General features: G+C 33.7%; 1 protein-coding gene across 1 annotated transcript in view; it reads right to left on the minus strand.

The window, feature by feature from the left end:
• CACNA2D1 (calcium voltage-gated channel auxiliary subunit alpha2delta 1) overlaps positions 1-17289 on the minus strand; it is a 644980-nt gene that overhangs the window by 414722 nt on the left and 212969 nt on the right. The gene's annotated exons all lie outside the window — the stretch shown is intronic.

Genomic DNA, 17289 nt, shown 5'->3' on the forward strand with positions numbered 1-17289 from the left:
CAAATATAGCAAATGATGTCACTCTGACTATCTAACTTCAAAGCCAATCTAAGCCATGTCTAAAATGTTAATAGACCCTGAAATGCAATCGTGGGCCAAAGAGTAGAGCAACAATGACAATAAAATAATAGAATTATTGATAATAAGAAGTTGCCTAATTTCTTATTAGGAAAAATATTATATGAAAAGAAAAAGTATGATAATAATCACTATATATCAATACAAGATCCTACTGTATTTTTAGATAAAACCTAAAAGGTAGGTAACAAACTTTATCAATGAATGGGCTAAGTGCTAAGAACACAAAAACATGTAAAATAGCTTAAAAGAGGAAAACAGCATCTAAAGTGGAGCTAAAAAATGAAGCGGGAAGAGAAGGAAGGGAAGAAGCATTTATTAAATACTTATGTGGCAGGTTTGGGGGTAAGCATTTTGTAAATGTTATCTTATGTGATCCCCACAATTAATCATTTGTGGATAATTAATATTGAATTGAGATATATTTTGTAAAATAATTTCTTCTTCAGCCCCCCCAAGAACAGTTTTATTTTTAAACTCAGTTTCTTCCACAGGGTGTAAAACTAGTTTAAGTGTTCCCTTTTGTTGAGATCTTTGTTGAGGCTAACAGGATTTGGGGTAGGGCCAGGCAGTCACTTGACCCAAAGGAAAGATTAAATTAAGTCAGCAAGTTATTACTGCCAAGCACTAGGCAGCTATTTTGTCCCAGCCATGTGGTGTGGTAGAAGAGGGATTATTAACATTCTTAAGACTTGCCTCTTATTGTGCTGAGGTAATGAGGGAGGGGTTGAAGTCTCTGAGACTATCTTCTCAGTGACCATTAACCAATCTGAAATGTTTTGGGATGTCAAAAGGTATGATTGAGTGATGTCCAGCTGCTCTGATTTGACTAATTGTGTTCTCCCCGGCAAGCCACTTAATCTCTACCTGCCTCAGTTTCTTCAACTCTAAAATGAAGATAACCCAATGTCACTTTTGCCCTGCTCAAACTCTTTGGCATCCATTCAGGTTATGGGCTAATTTAGATTTTCTTAAGTGGACAGTTAATGAACTAACTTAAATTTAATATATTCTGTCCTCTTGAGATTTCAATCATTATACCCTGGAGGTAAAAGGTATTATTATCTTCATTTTAGAGTTGAAGAAACTGAGGCAGGTAGAGGTTAAGTGGCTTGCCCAGGGGAACACAGTTAGTAATATCTGTGACAAAATTCTTCTTGACTCTAGGTCTAGTAATCTATCGATCATACCACCGACCTTCCCCAAGGAAAACTTTGAAAAGTTATAATTTAGGGACAGCTAGGTGTCTCAGTGAATAGAGTACTAGGCCTGGAGATGGAGGATTTGCATTCAAATCTGGTCTCAGATATTTCCTAGCTCTATGACCCTGAATAATTCACTTAACTCCAGTTTCCTAGACCTTACCACTCTTCTGCTTTGGAACCAATACATGTATGGATTCAAAGATAAAAAATAAGTGTTTTAAAAAAGAAAAGGTAAGATTTATTGATTAAAATAGTGATGATAACACTTTAAAAATAACTAATTATTTCATCTACTTTAGGTTTTTCTCACCAAAACATCCTGGCATATAACCTATTTCCTTTCCCCCATTCCCATCTTTTATTTTTTTAATTTTTAGCAATCAGTTAAAAAAATGAATTCCAAATTATCTCCCTCCTTCCCACCCCTCCCCCCACAATTGAAGAGGCAAGAAATGTGCTATCAATTATTCATGTGAAATCATACAAATCTTATTTCCATATTAGCCCTGTGGCAAAAAAAAGAAGCAAGAAATATAAAGAAAGTGAAAAGAATGCTTCAGTCTGCATCCAGACTCCATCAGTTCTTTGAAGGAGGAATGCATTTTTCACCATTAGTTCTTCAAAACTGTGTTGGATAAATGTAATGATCAGAATAGTTCAGTCATTCACAATTGATTGATCATGATGCAATATTGCTACTATTGTGCACAATATTCTCCTGATTTTACTTGCTCCATTTTGCCTCAGTTCATTTCTTTTCCCAAGTTTTTCTGAAACTATTTTGCTAGTCATTTTGTATAATACAATCATATTCTATCATGATCACATACAACAACTTATTCAGATATTCCCCAATTGGCTCTTTGTGGTGGCAAATGGCTGAACAAATTGTGGTATCTGTTGGTGATGGAATATTATTGTACTAAAAGGGATAATGAACTAGAGGAATTCCATGTGAACTAGAATGACCACCAAGAATTGATGCAGAGTGAAAGGAGCAGAACCAAGAGAACATTATGCACAGAGACTGTGCACTGTGGTAAAATTGATTGTAATGGATTAGCAACAATGCAATGATCCAGGACGATTTTGAGGGACTTATGAGAAAGAACACTATCCACATCCAGAGAAAGAACTGTGGGAGGAGAAAGGCAGAAGAAAAACTTATCACATGGTTCAATGGGGATATGATTGGAGATGTTGACTTTAAATGATCATCCTAGTGCAAATGTTAATAATATGGAAATAGGTCTTGATCAATGATACAAATAAAACCCAGTGGAATTGCTTGTTGGCTCTCGGAGGGGGGAGCAAGTTGGGGAAGGAAAGAACATGAATCATATAACCATGGAAAAATCTTCTAAATAAATGGATTTTAAAAAGAAGATATTCCCCAATTGACGGGCATCTCCTTGATTTTCAATTCTTTGCCATCACAAAAAGATCTAAAAATATTTTTGTACCAATAGGTCTTTTTCTTTTTTTTTTTCTATGATCCCTTTGGATTACAGACCTAGTAGTGGTATAGCTGGGACAAAGGGTAACCACAGTTTTAGAGTTCTTTGGGTATAGCATGTAACTGATTTCCTTAAGTTAATTTAGTCATTTTTGGAGGCTAAATAGACTTCTCAGATCTATGAGGCAAAATTCTTCCCTGCCAAGTTTATTTTCCAAGAGCAATACTTCAATGATATCATCATTAGAAAAAGCATCAGCCTGGGAATGTAATGAGAATGACTTTAGATTGGTAGACTAAGAATTATACTGGCATTACCAAAGTAGTAAAAAATCAGAGAACCTCCAGAACTTTAAATGTTACATCTTTAGAAAATTGCAAGAAAGGTATAAATACATGGACAAGAACAAAGAATGATGTAAAAGCATAAATAATTTGCAATTAGTTTCTATGCAAGTAGAACCCTCAACAATGGCATTGCATATGTCAATGTCACATTTGACAAATCTAACCCTAGCCTAATGCTGTTGGTAAAGTAATTCAATATGAATTTCACCTGTACAGTGGAATTATAAAAATAATGTATTGGGAAGAAAGGGAAAATAGTCAAATGGGAAAATACAATGTTATATTGTTTTTAAAATAATATTGCATTATAGCTGGAATTTTTACTGTCCTTAAGGGGAAAAAACATTCTCTTTCATATAAATAAATATTTGTTATAGCCCTAAAGCTTCATAGGTACTTTTCGTATCATAAAGCACTAACACAGCAGGTTTTACCTTAAATGTTCAAGGTTATAAACAGATTCTGCAAAGCGTTTGGGCAACAACTGTTGTTCAGACTGCTCACCCTTCTGTTTATTATATGCCAGCACAATTGGATCATAGATCAGGAGGTAGGAGGTACGAAGGTAACTTAAAAGTCACCTTATTCAAAACTTTTATTTTCAAAGATGAAGAAACTAAGGCCCAGTGAGATTAAATAGCTTGCCCAATTTATAGCCCATAAATTAAGGCATTGCTAATTTCTACAACACAAGATGATTTTTTATTTCTCTGTAATCCTATTTGTAGTGACTGATAATACATAGTCTTCAATAATGGATTCCAAGATCATTTAGTTTATAATAGTTTCAAGAATGTATTAAGAAAGGGTTTATATAGTGTGATTTTGGGGTTAATTGTGTGCTGAAGATTTAGCAACATTTATTAATATATACAGAAACAGCTTTTAATCTATGATTGACATCTCATATGAAGAATTTTAAAAATACAAAATAAAACAAAACCCAAAGGCCTGATATTTTAGGAAGTGATTTTTGTTTTAAATTTTTTCAATTAAAAAGCATTTATTTTCTTTCCCTCGCCTATCCACTCTCTCCCTGCAGCGTGGGGAATGGAGTTGAGTAAAAAGAAGAAAATCCTCAAAACAAAATATGCATCAAAAAGTATAATTCTTTCTTATCTTGTCCATTTCCCCAAGTACATGTCTTATTATTTTATAAGGAGGTTTCTTCATCTTTATTAGATCTTTGGAAATATGGTTGATCATTATAATGATAAAATTTCTTTAAGTCAAAACAGATAATTTCAAGGAATCCAAGGGAGATTTGTATAAACTGATGCAAAGTGAGCAGAGGCAGGAAATCTATTTTGGACCAATTCAACAACTAGATCTGATTGACACCTTAGTAAAATTTAACCTATATCCTGAAGTCTGACACTAAAATTGATGAAAGATCCAAGGAAAACAATCCAGTGTCTTTGTACATATCAAATGAAATAAAATAAAATACGCAAACCTCTTTGCATGCTATTTAATACAATTTTTGAGTAATATTATACAAATATGACCTATTTGTGTCTGGATATTAAGCAATTAGACAAACATGAATGAATATACATTTTCATATATATATGTGTGTGTGTATATATGTGTATATATAATGAATATATACATATATATAAATATATATGAATGAATGACAGGTTATACACAGACACTGTTAAAGAACAAAGAAAATAAAGTTGTAGATAGTCACAGCAAGAGAAAGCAAGGGCTTTTATTTAAATGAGACCGAGTATTTTTCCTTTAATGTGATTACAGGGAAAAAATGTATATGTGATTATAGGGAGAAAAATGGAAAGGGACTTTATGGGACATAAAATGTGTCACACACCACTCTTTCTACATAAGACCAGGACAAGGATATAAATAAACCCATCTCCTATCTATTTTTAAACATATTTCCTTCTGATTTTGAAAACTGTTCTCTCCCAATGTCATTATATCAATTCCCACTGTTTTTAAAAATTACATTAAGCACACAGACTCACTCTAATTGGCAGATTAAAAAATGATGTTGATGTTTACAGATAGCAAAGCAAAGCTTATCCAAAGGACAAGAAGGGGAGGAGGAATAAGCAGTTAGGTCTCTTCTGCTTATCTGCCTCATCATGACGGTGACATGTTTCTGAACTGCTGCCATATCACTGGTTAAACATAAAATATTTAGTCATTTGCACATGTTTACGTAAAACTGTAGTCATAGACACAACTATGTATTCATGTGTATCTGCACATTAGACCTTTATGAAAATGATGTCTCTCTTCCATATTACTGAGTCTTTGGTAGAGTGAAGTATGTCTTTACATATATCCATGCGCACCTAAAATGTTCAACTTTTGGTTTGTGTCTGTGCTGGTCACACATACATTTACATCTGATGGAGTTTCTTTTTTTTCCCCTTAAGTTTAAAGACCAGAATTTTTCATTACATTGTATTTTCATACATTCTATTTTTATACATTGTACTTTTCATCTTCATACATTGTATTTTCAATTCTTTGACTCCTTGTTTTGTTTTTTTTTTTTTTCCCAAGGCAGTGGAGACATCATTTACAGTGAGAAAGAAAGGAAAATGCAGCTTAGTGTCAGCTCTGCTGTCTTTGACTAATCTGCAAGCCACCCACTTTAATGCCTCTTCATAAATAATTCAAATTTTAATTATGCTACCAGCCTCTGACCTGAAGAGAAATGGAGAAAGGAAAGGGGGAGGGGCAGAATGGGGGAGAGCATATCAGTTCAATCAAATTTTGCCTCCAATAAATGAACTGTTCTCTCAAAGCTCCACTTCCCTCCTCTAGGTGCACCTGCTTCCTCATCTACGATTTTATTTTAAAATAAAATTGATAGCCTCTCCAATACTACAGAAATGGTGGAACAATTCTAAAGTGATTTTTTTTCTTCCACATATTCTAAAGTCTCTCAACAGAATGCCTTATAAATATAAGTGAATGTCTAGATGACAGCAGATTCTCCTAAACAGATTTGAATTCCATATTTAAGGATAAGATTTCTCTTCTTTCCAAGCCCTGTCTCCAACATCGATCTTGAAAAGGCAAAGAGGAAGATAGCGTGCCTTCTTGATGGAATGTTGGTTTACAAACCAGAGCAACAGAGACCTTGTCATTTTAGTGCATGTCCAAACATTAGTACATTCAGGAAGGAATACCTAAAGCCTTCCTTCTCCAGTGCTCAGACCTCATACATGGTGCCAATTTCACCACTGACTGAGTAGACTTCACAAAATACGACTGCATCTGTTGTACAGAAAGCAGGCCAAGGTAGATCTGTCAGCATATACATGGCTGAATGATCTCCTACCACCTACATCCATCTCTTAATTGCACTAGGTCTCTCAATTCACAGTTGAACATCTGCTCATTAGCACTAAGGCACCATTTCTCAAATTGAAATGCTAAATTGTCGTTCATATATACATACATGTACACACACACAAACATACAAATATTTCCTCCCAATTACTGCCTTACAATTATTCCTTAAAGCAAAGCAAATTACATGTCTTTTTTTTTATTAAACTTAGAGTTCTGGAACCCAATTGAATCCATGTATTTTAAGACTTTTATTTATTTATTTTTTTGGCTATGTTTTCTGAGTATTGTTTCACCATGTTAATAAAAATAATTTTGTATTTCATTTGAGAAAACTGAAAATTCAAATTATATTATTATGGCTTTATTTTAAATCCTTCTAAGCAATCACATTTTCAGGACTTCATTTACCTGTTTTTAATACCTTTTCCTAAAAACATGACTTTTTGAGGCAAAGCTCTCAATGAAAAATTTTCCAAGTCTATATGAAGGTTTAATACTTAGGAGGTCTCCTCATGTGGGTATACTTAAAAAAAATTCTCTCCCTACAAAGATAGGCAAGCTTTTAAAAAAAAAACATTGCTTCACTTAAATTATGCTTTAAAATTGAATCACTTTCTCAGTTTTCTGTTTCACCTCCTATTAATAGAGAAATGTGAGTCAGAGTTTGGGAGGAAAAAGGGTCACCCAAATCCTTTGCCTCATCATAATTTGGATAATACGGCTCTAATGACCTCAGAGATATCTGTCCAATGCCAAAATAACCAGGAGGAAGGTGAGAACAATTTGTCAACCAATCAGTTATTCTTAAGAAATTTATTTATTTTGTTAAGGAACTGACTGATTATTTTAGCAGTAATAGAAAGTTTTAAGTTGTAAGTGGAAATAATAATTTTCATAGAAAATGGTTTTATAACAATAGAAAAAAAAAGCAATAAGTACAGCCTTATCCACTCACTGCACTAGGAAAACTAAGTAGGTACTCATTAATCCTAAGAAGTCTATCTAGTTAGGTTTTCTTTCTTTTAAAAATAAAGTATCAGATTCATGAATAACAAGGGACCCTGTGTTCTCAGTAATAGAGAGTAATGTCTTCAAAATCTTAGATGTCTTGAATTTCTTAAGAGAAACAAATATCTTGCAAAGATTCTTTAGATAATTTAGAACTCAAACAATCATGTTGACATTCATATGATTGATACAAATACATAATTTATCATAAGGTCAAATGTAGAAATCACTTTTTTAAAAGTTCACTTTCTAGGAAAGTAAAGGTCAGTATACTCAACTAGAAGGTATCTGACATTCTCCTCTGTCCAGAAATATTATGAATACAGACCAAAAAACCATTTTAGAGTCCATTTTAATAAATCTGTGAATGATGGACATAGTCAATTTATCCATGGTTTACTCTTTTCTAATGACTTGGAAATTTATTATAATACATTAAAATCAAAGAAACATAACTTGGAACTCTGATTTTATAGACAAATTCATCAAAACAACTTTTATAAAGATAAAATTCAGTGATAATATAGCAGCACATTATATGAAATCAGCTACATTGTTGATGGAATTATATATCTATGCAATTTTATTAGACATCAATATGGCAATTGCTATTAGGATTTAGAAAACTGGCCACATCATTTTTCTCTTATCTCAATAATAAGATTATATTCTAAGGATTCTTTTTTTTGGAAATAGGGTTTGGGGGAAGGGAAGAGATCGAGGCTATACTTTCATTGCTGCAGGAAATTATCTGCACAGTGTGGTTGATGCCACTAATAATGTAGATTTACAATTATTCTGTAAATTACAACTGTAGAGAGTTGTATGGTAGCACTGAGAATTTAAGGGATTTGCCTAGGGTCACAAAGTTAGTCAGTAGAAAGCAGAAGTAGTATTTGAACTCCAATCTTCCTGACTCAGAGGTCCACTCAGGATGGATGATTACACATTCTTCTCCTATACTTAAGCAAAACAAAATGCTTATATGTATAAAAATTGCTTTGTCTTATATCAAGAGGAAAAAATTTGAATGATTTTATATACTCAATAATTGACAAACAATTGAAGAAATGTCAGCATACCAGTGCAATGGAACACATGACATAATAAAAAAAAAACACTATAAGACATTCAAAGTGATGAAAAAGACAGCAGAATTATAGCAACGCATGTGACTGATTTAAATTAAGTCTATAATATTATGAGTAAAAAAAAGAGATCTGAAAGGGAGCTGAGGATAAATATCATTATTATTTTACGATGACTCTCACTATAGGATTAAACATTTACAGTTAGAAGAAGGGAACTTTTTTGGCCATTTAGTTGGACTACTTTTTACAGATAAGAAAATAAAGCTGACAAGTTAAATAAGTAACTTGTCCAAGACTACAGGTGAAATAAATAGCAGAACCAGGATTTGAAAACTGATACTTTCATTCTAAATTGGGCAATATTTTAGTATTGTATTATATTGTTTCCATAAGTTTTATCTTTTGAAATATAAATCATTATAATTACATGATTACATATGAAGCATTATAACATACCATTTTTGCTGTTATTTGTTGAGATTACTTAAAATAGTTCATTTTAAACACTTAATTTAGGCATTATTTTAAATGGACATACATAATTGATTTTACCAGGAAATTATCACTTGTACAAAATGGGATATGCTCTTTCAAATTCTTCAGATGAAATCTCTAAGCCAATTTAGCTAAATCCAACCAAGCCTTTACACTTCATCTACTTTACTCAAGGCAAAATGCAGAGTAGGATTAAACATCATTCTCAATAGCATTTTTGGATACAAATTTCTAAATGTTTTAGTCATGTACTTTTTCAACACCAATCTTGCTAAAATCCTACTCATAGAATTGTTTGCAAATAGTACTCAATGTGCTTAGAATTCATTTTCAGAATTCCCTTGCATTAATTCCACCTATAAAATTATGTATAAGCAGAAGTGAACTCTAATTATTAGAGCTGTATCATCTCTGCTGCTCAAAAAAAACCCTGAGTTTCAGTTGCCATATCTGAAGAGGAGGCTAAAAATACTTGTTATAATTCCAGGTCTGGGTAAGAAATTAATTTGTTCAATGTTATGTTTTATATACATGTGGTGAAATTGATGTTATCATTTCGTGTTTTTTTTTTATTTCTACGAGTTTAGTGATTTTAGAGGAAAAATAATTGTTTCACAAGATTTACATTTATAGAAAGGAAGACGTCATTGAAATTTAAGAAGAATATGAATTTTTAAAAGTAAATTTCTGATGCTGTCATAGGCTATAACAAACAATTCTTTTTTCTTTTTTTTATTTTTTAAAAAAATTTCCATGGTTACATAATTCATGTTTTTACTTTCCCCTTCACCCCCCTTCATCCCACCCCCCCATAGCCGATGCGCCTTTCCACTGGTTTTCACATGTGTCATAGATCAAGGCCTAGTTCCATATTATTGATAATACTAAAACAATTCTTAATAGGATCTGATTTCCTCCATTGAAGAAAATGTTTAGGGTATAGAGACAGAGGACTCCAAAGGGTCTCTTTTTTCCCAGAAATAATCTTTCAGTTTTGTCATTGAAGCTTCTGTCTCTTAAATCTCCTCATCAATAATTCAGTATGAGTTTTAGGAATATTCATACCTCGCCAGATTTAAAAAATATGGAATCTTATACTTCATCACATTGCCATTGGGGAAGAAATCGCCATTCAACCTATACATATAATATACGTGTGTATAATATTACATATATACATCATATATGCATATATACGAGATCTTTTGCCCCATGACAATATGCCAATATGTAACTTTTTGTTTCTACACATATATGTGTATGCATGCATACTTGTACATATACAGATATAATGTGTATATATATATATATATAATATTATGCATCCATATCGTGTGTACATATTTATCAGAGATCTCTTGCCCCATGGCAATGTCACAATGTGTATCTATATGCATATGTATACCTACACATATAATGCATTGGAGGTTATAACTAGTATATACACACATTTTTATCATATGTATATACATATACACGCCCATATAAGACATAATGCATTTTGATGTTATGTATAAAGAAAAGGTATTTAAAATGTTTGTGACTACTACATATATTATACTGCATATGTAATATAACTAAATTTATATTAATATGCAACTTAGAAATTCTCTTATCTGTAATAACAATAATAATAATAATAATGACTATACTTTTACATAATGCTTTAAGGTTTACAAAATACTTTATAGATGTGGTCTCACTATTATGCTATTATGCTCATTTTTATGGTAGAGGAAACCAGGTCTGAGAAAGATGAAACAACTTGATTAGGGTCAAAAAGTTAATACATATCTGAAACGAGATTTGAACTCTGGCCAGCCTCACTCCAAGTCTAACATCCAATCCACCGGGCCACCAGTTTTGCAGAGACTAAGTGCTGGGGAGAGAAAAGGAGGCAGTCCTATCTTTCAGGTTGCTCACATTCTAACTAGAGAGACAAAACACATAAGAGGTTTCAGCTGTAAGTCAGCTAGAAAGTCCTTGAGGTCTTTGGGTTCCCAAAGCAAAGCAGATGTTCATACAATGTCTTTTCTGTCTTTTCTGTCTTTTCTATTAATAAGGTGCTATCAGTTTTTGATGTTGAACTATTTGATAGTGTCAAGGATTTGGCCAGAATTTCTTTTCCTGTTTTCAGTGTCTGGCTCCTGGGTGGAAGGATTTATAGTATCCCAAGAGACATTTACTAAATCTTTTCTCTACATTTTCATAAGTACTTCCACTTTTCATGACCACTTTCTATACTGACCATCTTTTTTTCACTATCTTTTACAACCCTTGGAACGAAGACAGTCATTATGGAGAGTTGTAGTGAAATATTAAAAGTCTTATACAAACATAAAAAATAAATATTGACAACCTTAAAGATATATGTGTGTGTATACACACACACACACACACACACACACACACACACACACACACACGGCAGCTTGGTGGCACAATGGATAGAGTGCCAGATCTGGAGTCAGGAAGACTCATCTTCCTGAGTTCAAATTTGGCCTCAGGCATTTACTTAGCTGTATGACCCAGGGCAAGTCACCTTGTCCAGTTTGCCTGAGTTTCCTCATTTGTAAAGTGAGTTGAAGAAGGAAATGGCAAACCAATTCAGTATCTTTGCCAAGAAAACTCCAAATGGAGTCACAAGTAGTCAGGCATGACGGAAAAACACCCAAAAATGAATTCATCAAAAAAGAGGCATTTATTAATGACTTCCAAAAAAGAATATATGACAGATTTGCAGTAAAACAGATTTCCTTTTAATTGTTATTTTCCTGATAGTAAAGCAAGTTAGAAATAAACTTTCCCAATCATTTTAATTTGAAGAGTATTCATTCAATGAAAGAGGTAGCACACATGATTTTAGGCTCATAACTAATTTATCCAATCCAAGTGAAAAATCCACCAGAAATTTCCCCTACCTTATCTCCTTCCTAATCCTTTTACTAATACCATAGTTTCCTCTCTGGAAATGGAACTATTCTGGATTTGCATTGTCCCAATGTATTGGATTCAGTAATGCATGCTCTCAAGTAATTTTGAGCAGCAGTATCTAGGTTTATTTTTTAAAGTAAGAAGGTCAGGAAACACAGAAGTTTCAAAATCTGGGGAAAATGCTTCCCTTGACTTCATTTGGCATTGGTAAGGCTCCTTGGTTCTCCATTTCAAGTAAACAATGCCAACTGGAAATGCTCTCACTTTTACCTTGGCACTATTGCAAGAAATTTTCAGTATAATCAATTTTATTTTGGCATTGGCAAGAAAATCTCAATATAGTCTTTAAATCTCTCTTTCAAATTGTCTTCACCTATAATCAAAATCACACAATTTTGAATTTAGTTGGAAAGGACCTCAACAATCATTTAATCCAAGTCATACATAAAAAAGAACAACTATAACTTACTGGATAAATGGACATCCAATTTATGCTTGAAGACCTGCAATTATAGGAAAAACCACAACTTCTCAACCAATTGAGCTGTAACTGAAGAAGATTTTCTTGCCATCAAGTCTAAATTTGCTTCTACAAATTCCCCTCATTCCTCCTTTTTTACCCCAATGGTGCCAAAAGGAACAAAATTAATTCTACTTCCACATGAGGGCTCTTCATATATTTGAAGATCCTCATCAAGTTCTCTCTCTCCTTGCTCCCAGCCTTGTCTTTAAACATGTCCAAGTTTTTGTTTTTGTTTTTTTTTTTTTCAATTTATCTTCATACAGCATGGAATCAAAAACTCTTCTCTATCCTAGTTTCTCTCTTCTGGATTATCTCGAGTTTATTAAAATTGTTCTCAAAAAGTGGTACCTAAAACTGAATTCAAATGGCTAGATGTAGTTTAAATAGAGAATAGAGTGACAGCACCTGCAATGGCATCCACCCCAAAACAGTGACAGTGACAGATTGGGCCAAGATGGCAATGAAGCTCAGCAGCCATCCTCCAAATGGTCACAGAAGAACAAAAACACCTCAAAATGAATACTTTCAGAAGATCCAAGGGAAGTCTGGGTGAAGCAGTGTTCTTGTCCAGAACAATGTCATGGAGGGACAACAAGGAAACACTGGGATAGGAGGAGGGAGTGCAGAACTTTGGGCTCAGCAGAACTTTGACTTCCTAAGCAGTATAGGATCAGCAGTAGGAGGAAAAAAACTGGCTAGGTCTAGCCTCAACAGGGTAAAAATGGAAACCAATGAAATATAGAACAAGTAACAGAGAAAGGAAAGTAGCCTGCATAGACCAGCCTCCAAAGAGGCCCAGAATGGCACAGGGTAGGCAGTAATGGGAGGAATTCAACCCAACAAGGTCCAGTCTAGACTGGATTAGGAAAAACCTAACTGACCAGTTGAAATGAATAGCTACAAACATCCACATAACAGGCCAACCAGGCCACCTCAGCAGAGTGCTCAGAGACTGAAACAGCTGAGCCCACCCCAGGCACAGTACAAGCTCTAGAGCAGGGGTCGGCAAGCTTTTTGGTGGTGAGAGCCATAAACGCCACATTTTTTAAAATGTAGTTTTGTGAGAGCCGTACAGTGCTCACAGTGCGGCTCCTGTAACAGTACCTGAAAAAAAAATTGACTTTATGGCTCCTGCAGAAAGAGCCATACGTTGCTGACCCCTGGGCTAGACAGTAATCTTCCACCTAGGAACAGAGGTAAGCTTCAGCATATAGACAAAATCAAGGGAAAAAATAACCTCCAAAGGAACAAAAATCAGATAAAAAGCCTGACACTGGCAAATTATCTTAACAAGAGAAGAATAAAGACTATCACACATTTATTCTTAGAAGCTATGCCTCTCAATTCAATCCAGTATTGTCTTGATTTCCACAGCTGCCTCACCACACTACTGATTCAATTTCAGAACTATCATTTCTAGATAGAATTATAAGGGAAGAAAAGGTCATAAAAGCCCCTGTAAGTTCTTTCATTCTCTCTCTGAGATAACAACTCAAGGTCATTCATTCTCTGAGCATCTGTAAAGGACTTTCCCTGTGCATATCAATTGGCTAGTATATTGCTATTTCTTGTTTTCTTATTCTTTATACACTAAATATCAGTCAACAAGGCCCTTATCTAGTCTCCCTCCCAATTAGAACTTCACCTGTGTGTCCATCTGGGCCCAAACAGTCCATAGAACATGGCAGAAGAGTTAAGACGAAATGCCTCTACATTGTTAATTAATCTTGAACAGATTATGAAATATTGTAAAGTGATTTGCCTATTGCCATGAATGAACTAAGAGATCCCCAAAACATAGATCTGAAGACAAAATTTACATGTAACACCTGGTTTTCACCAATCAACATCTTTAACTACTGAAGATGACAGGCATCTCTCACAGATATCAGAGTTGGGAATTTCCTTTAAAAGGAGTGAGTGCTGGGAAACCATATGTGAAGTTGTCATACCGTGTGGGAAATGACAATATCATCACCTCAATATGGACCCAAAGGCATAAGTCCATGGCTGCTATCTCCAACATGAAGAAAAGAATACTGTTGAATTGAGCATCCAACATGCAAAAAAAGAGTATCCTAAAGCTCTTTTAGCCATATGAATCTTATGTATTGGCTTTATCCTTTACCATATTCTAGTGGAAAGCTATATTACCATATAATTATTCATTGGGAAAACCATAAGCCACCAAATTGTGAGACTGAATTTGTAAGAAACTGATCAAGCCTTGTTCTGTTTTTCCAACACTCTAGAGAGCATTTATTGCAATTGTTTCAGTGAGTGGCTATCATTGATTTCCTCAATGGAGCTCTTCCTTCCTTTGGCTTCTATAACTAGATTCTGCTTCACTTTTCTTTCTATCTCAAGAGTTTCTCATGTCTATATTTAATTTCTGTCATCCTTCTTTAGTTGTAATCTAAGGCTTAGTCTTCAGTTCTTTGATCTTCTTACTCGATTCTTTATTGATCTTATTCATATGACACAAAGAAGAGTTGATGAGTGGATAAATTAAGTGGGTATAATGTGTGGAGAAGTGAATTTTAGAGAAGTCAAGTATAAAGCTCTTAAACTTGTCAGAAAAGTAGGAAGGGAGTTATGATGCTAAGTGTCTTTTCTGTCACTGTACGAATGACTTTCAGAATGGAATGATTTGTCATTTTATTTCTAAGTTGCTTTACAATAATTAAAATAGAACAAGTATAGACCTTGAGAAGACAAGAAAAAAAAAGGGAGTATCACTTTACCTTTTTTTCTGACATTTTCTTCACAGTCCAAATCCAAGTCAGTTTAGCTTTATGCCACTATTAATAATAGCTATTAATTTTATTGGGTTTTTTTTTTTGGTTTGATAAGAGAGCAAGGTCCTACAGTGGATAGGGAGCCAGATTTGGAGTAAGGAAGACTTACCTTCCAGAATTCAAATCTGGTCTCAGATACTTATTAGCTGTGTGACCCTGGGCAAGTCACTTAACCACTTTTGCCTCCAATATCTTTGTGAAGAAAATAACCAATGGGGTCACAAAGAGTTAACACTACTGAATACAATTTAACTTGAACTTACGTGTTTTATCTCATTTAATGCTCACAATAAACAACAACAACATAATAAAAGCCTTTCAGTTCATATCTGAACATGATATTGACAAAAACCCACAAAGGGCTAAGAGTAAGGAAACCTGGACTTTGACCTCTACTGTGCTACTAAGAAACTTTGTGACCCTGGTTAAGTGATTACCCCATTAAGTATATCTCTTCATTTGTAAACTAAGGATAAATATTTCCTGCATTAACCTATCTCAGGAAAGAGGTGTTATACTGATAAAATCAAATAATAGTTGCTAATCTACATTAAAATTTTTTAAAACTAAAAATAATTTATTTTCTTCCCCTCCCACTGGAAAAGGAAAAACAAAACTTTTGAAATAAAAATGCAAGGAAGCAAAACAAATTCCCATGAGGGGCATGTGGTAAAAATATTTCTAAAAGTACAAAATATGTTTGATGGGGACATGATTAGGGTTTTGATGTTAAAAGATTACTCTATTACAAATATGAATAACATGGAAATGAGTTTTGAACAATGATACCTGCATAACCCAGTGGAATTGCTTGTCAGGAGCTGTCTCAGAGTGGGAGGGCTGGAGGGAAGGGGGGATCATGAATCATGTAACCCCAAAATTATTCTATATACATTAAAAAGTACAAAATATGTCACGAATATAGAGTGTGAATATATTATCATTAACTGAGGTCTAAGAAATATCAAATCCTGTATAAGTACACTGAACAAAAACAGGGAACACCAAGCATTATTCAAAACTACAGCATTTCCCCCCAATGTATTTATATGTACATAAACACAAGTCCTATTCTTCAAAATTAAATGATTGGCTTTCAATGAAAAAGTTGGTTTAGAAAGGATTAATCCTTAATGTATATTTGTAGAAATGATAAAACTGCTTCATGAAGAAGGAAAATGGCAAACCACTGCAGTATCTTTGCCCATGGAAATCCCAAATGGGGTCAGAGAGAACTAGACATACCTGAAAAATGATTGAACAACAACAAAAAAATCATCTGACAATAATTATAAATTAGTTAATGATTAAAGCTTAAATACCTGCAATAAAAATATTTTCTTTAAAGGGACATCCAAAGATTTATTTTTAAAGTTCTTTGTATAGATCTTTTGATGACCAAGAAATATCAGTTGAATGACAAAACAAAAAAACCTGAATTGAATTATTCCTTTGTATTAAGCCAAAAGAGCTAGATACCTTTACCTGCTGGCTGACAGGAAACAGTTGTTTAAAAAAGTTTTTTTTTTGTCCTTTCATATTGAACAAAATGGCCTATCAATAATTCAAACAGCAAAGCTTGCTAAGCATTCACTTTCAACCAAAACAACAAACTGGCAATGAAGCATGGCATAGTAGATTGATAATACACCAGCCAGCAGCTCACATTTCAGTTTCCTGCTGCCTGTTTGCGTTAATCACTAGATACCTTCTTGTACTCTACATAGATTAACTCAAGAAACTATGAAATCCACAAATCTCACTCCTTTACTTTAAGGATAATTATCAGGATAATAAAAGGTATGGATTCCTCTCCCATCAGTCCTTCATCAAAGCAAAATTAGCTATGTGGAAACATCTTAATTTATGTTCTAACATGAAGTAGAATTATAAAGCAGCCATTTCCAAACTCTTATAATAGACCCAGATACTGAGCTGGCTAGATGGATCTAAAGAGAGATAGATATAGATAATAGAGATCAAGAGAAAGAATCATTGATTGAGAAAGATGAAAAAA

Source organism: Gracilinanus agilis, chromosome 5 (assembly GCF_016433145.1).
Source record: "Gracilinanus agilis isolate LMUSP501 chromosome 5, AgileGrace, whole genome shotgun sequence".
NCBI lineage: Eukaryota > Metazoa > Chordata > Mammalia > Didelphimorphia > Didelphidae > Gracilinanus > Gracilinanus agilis.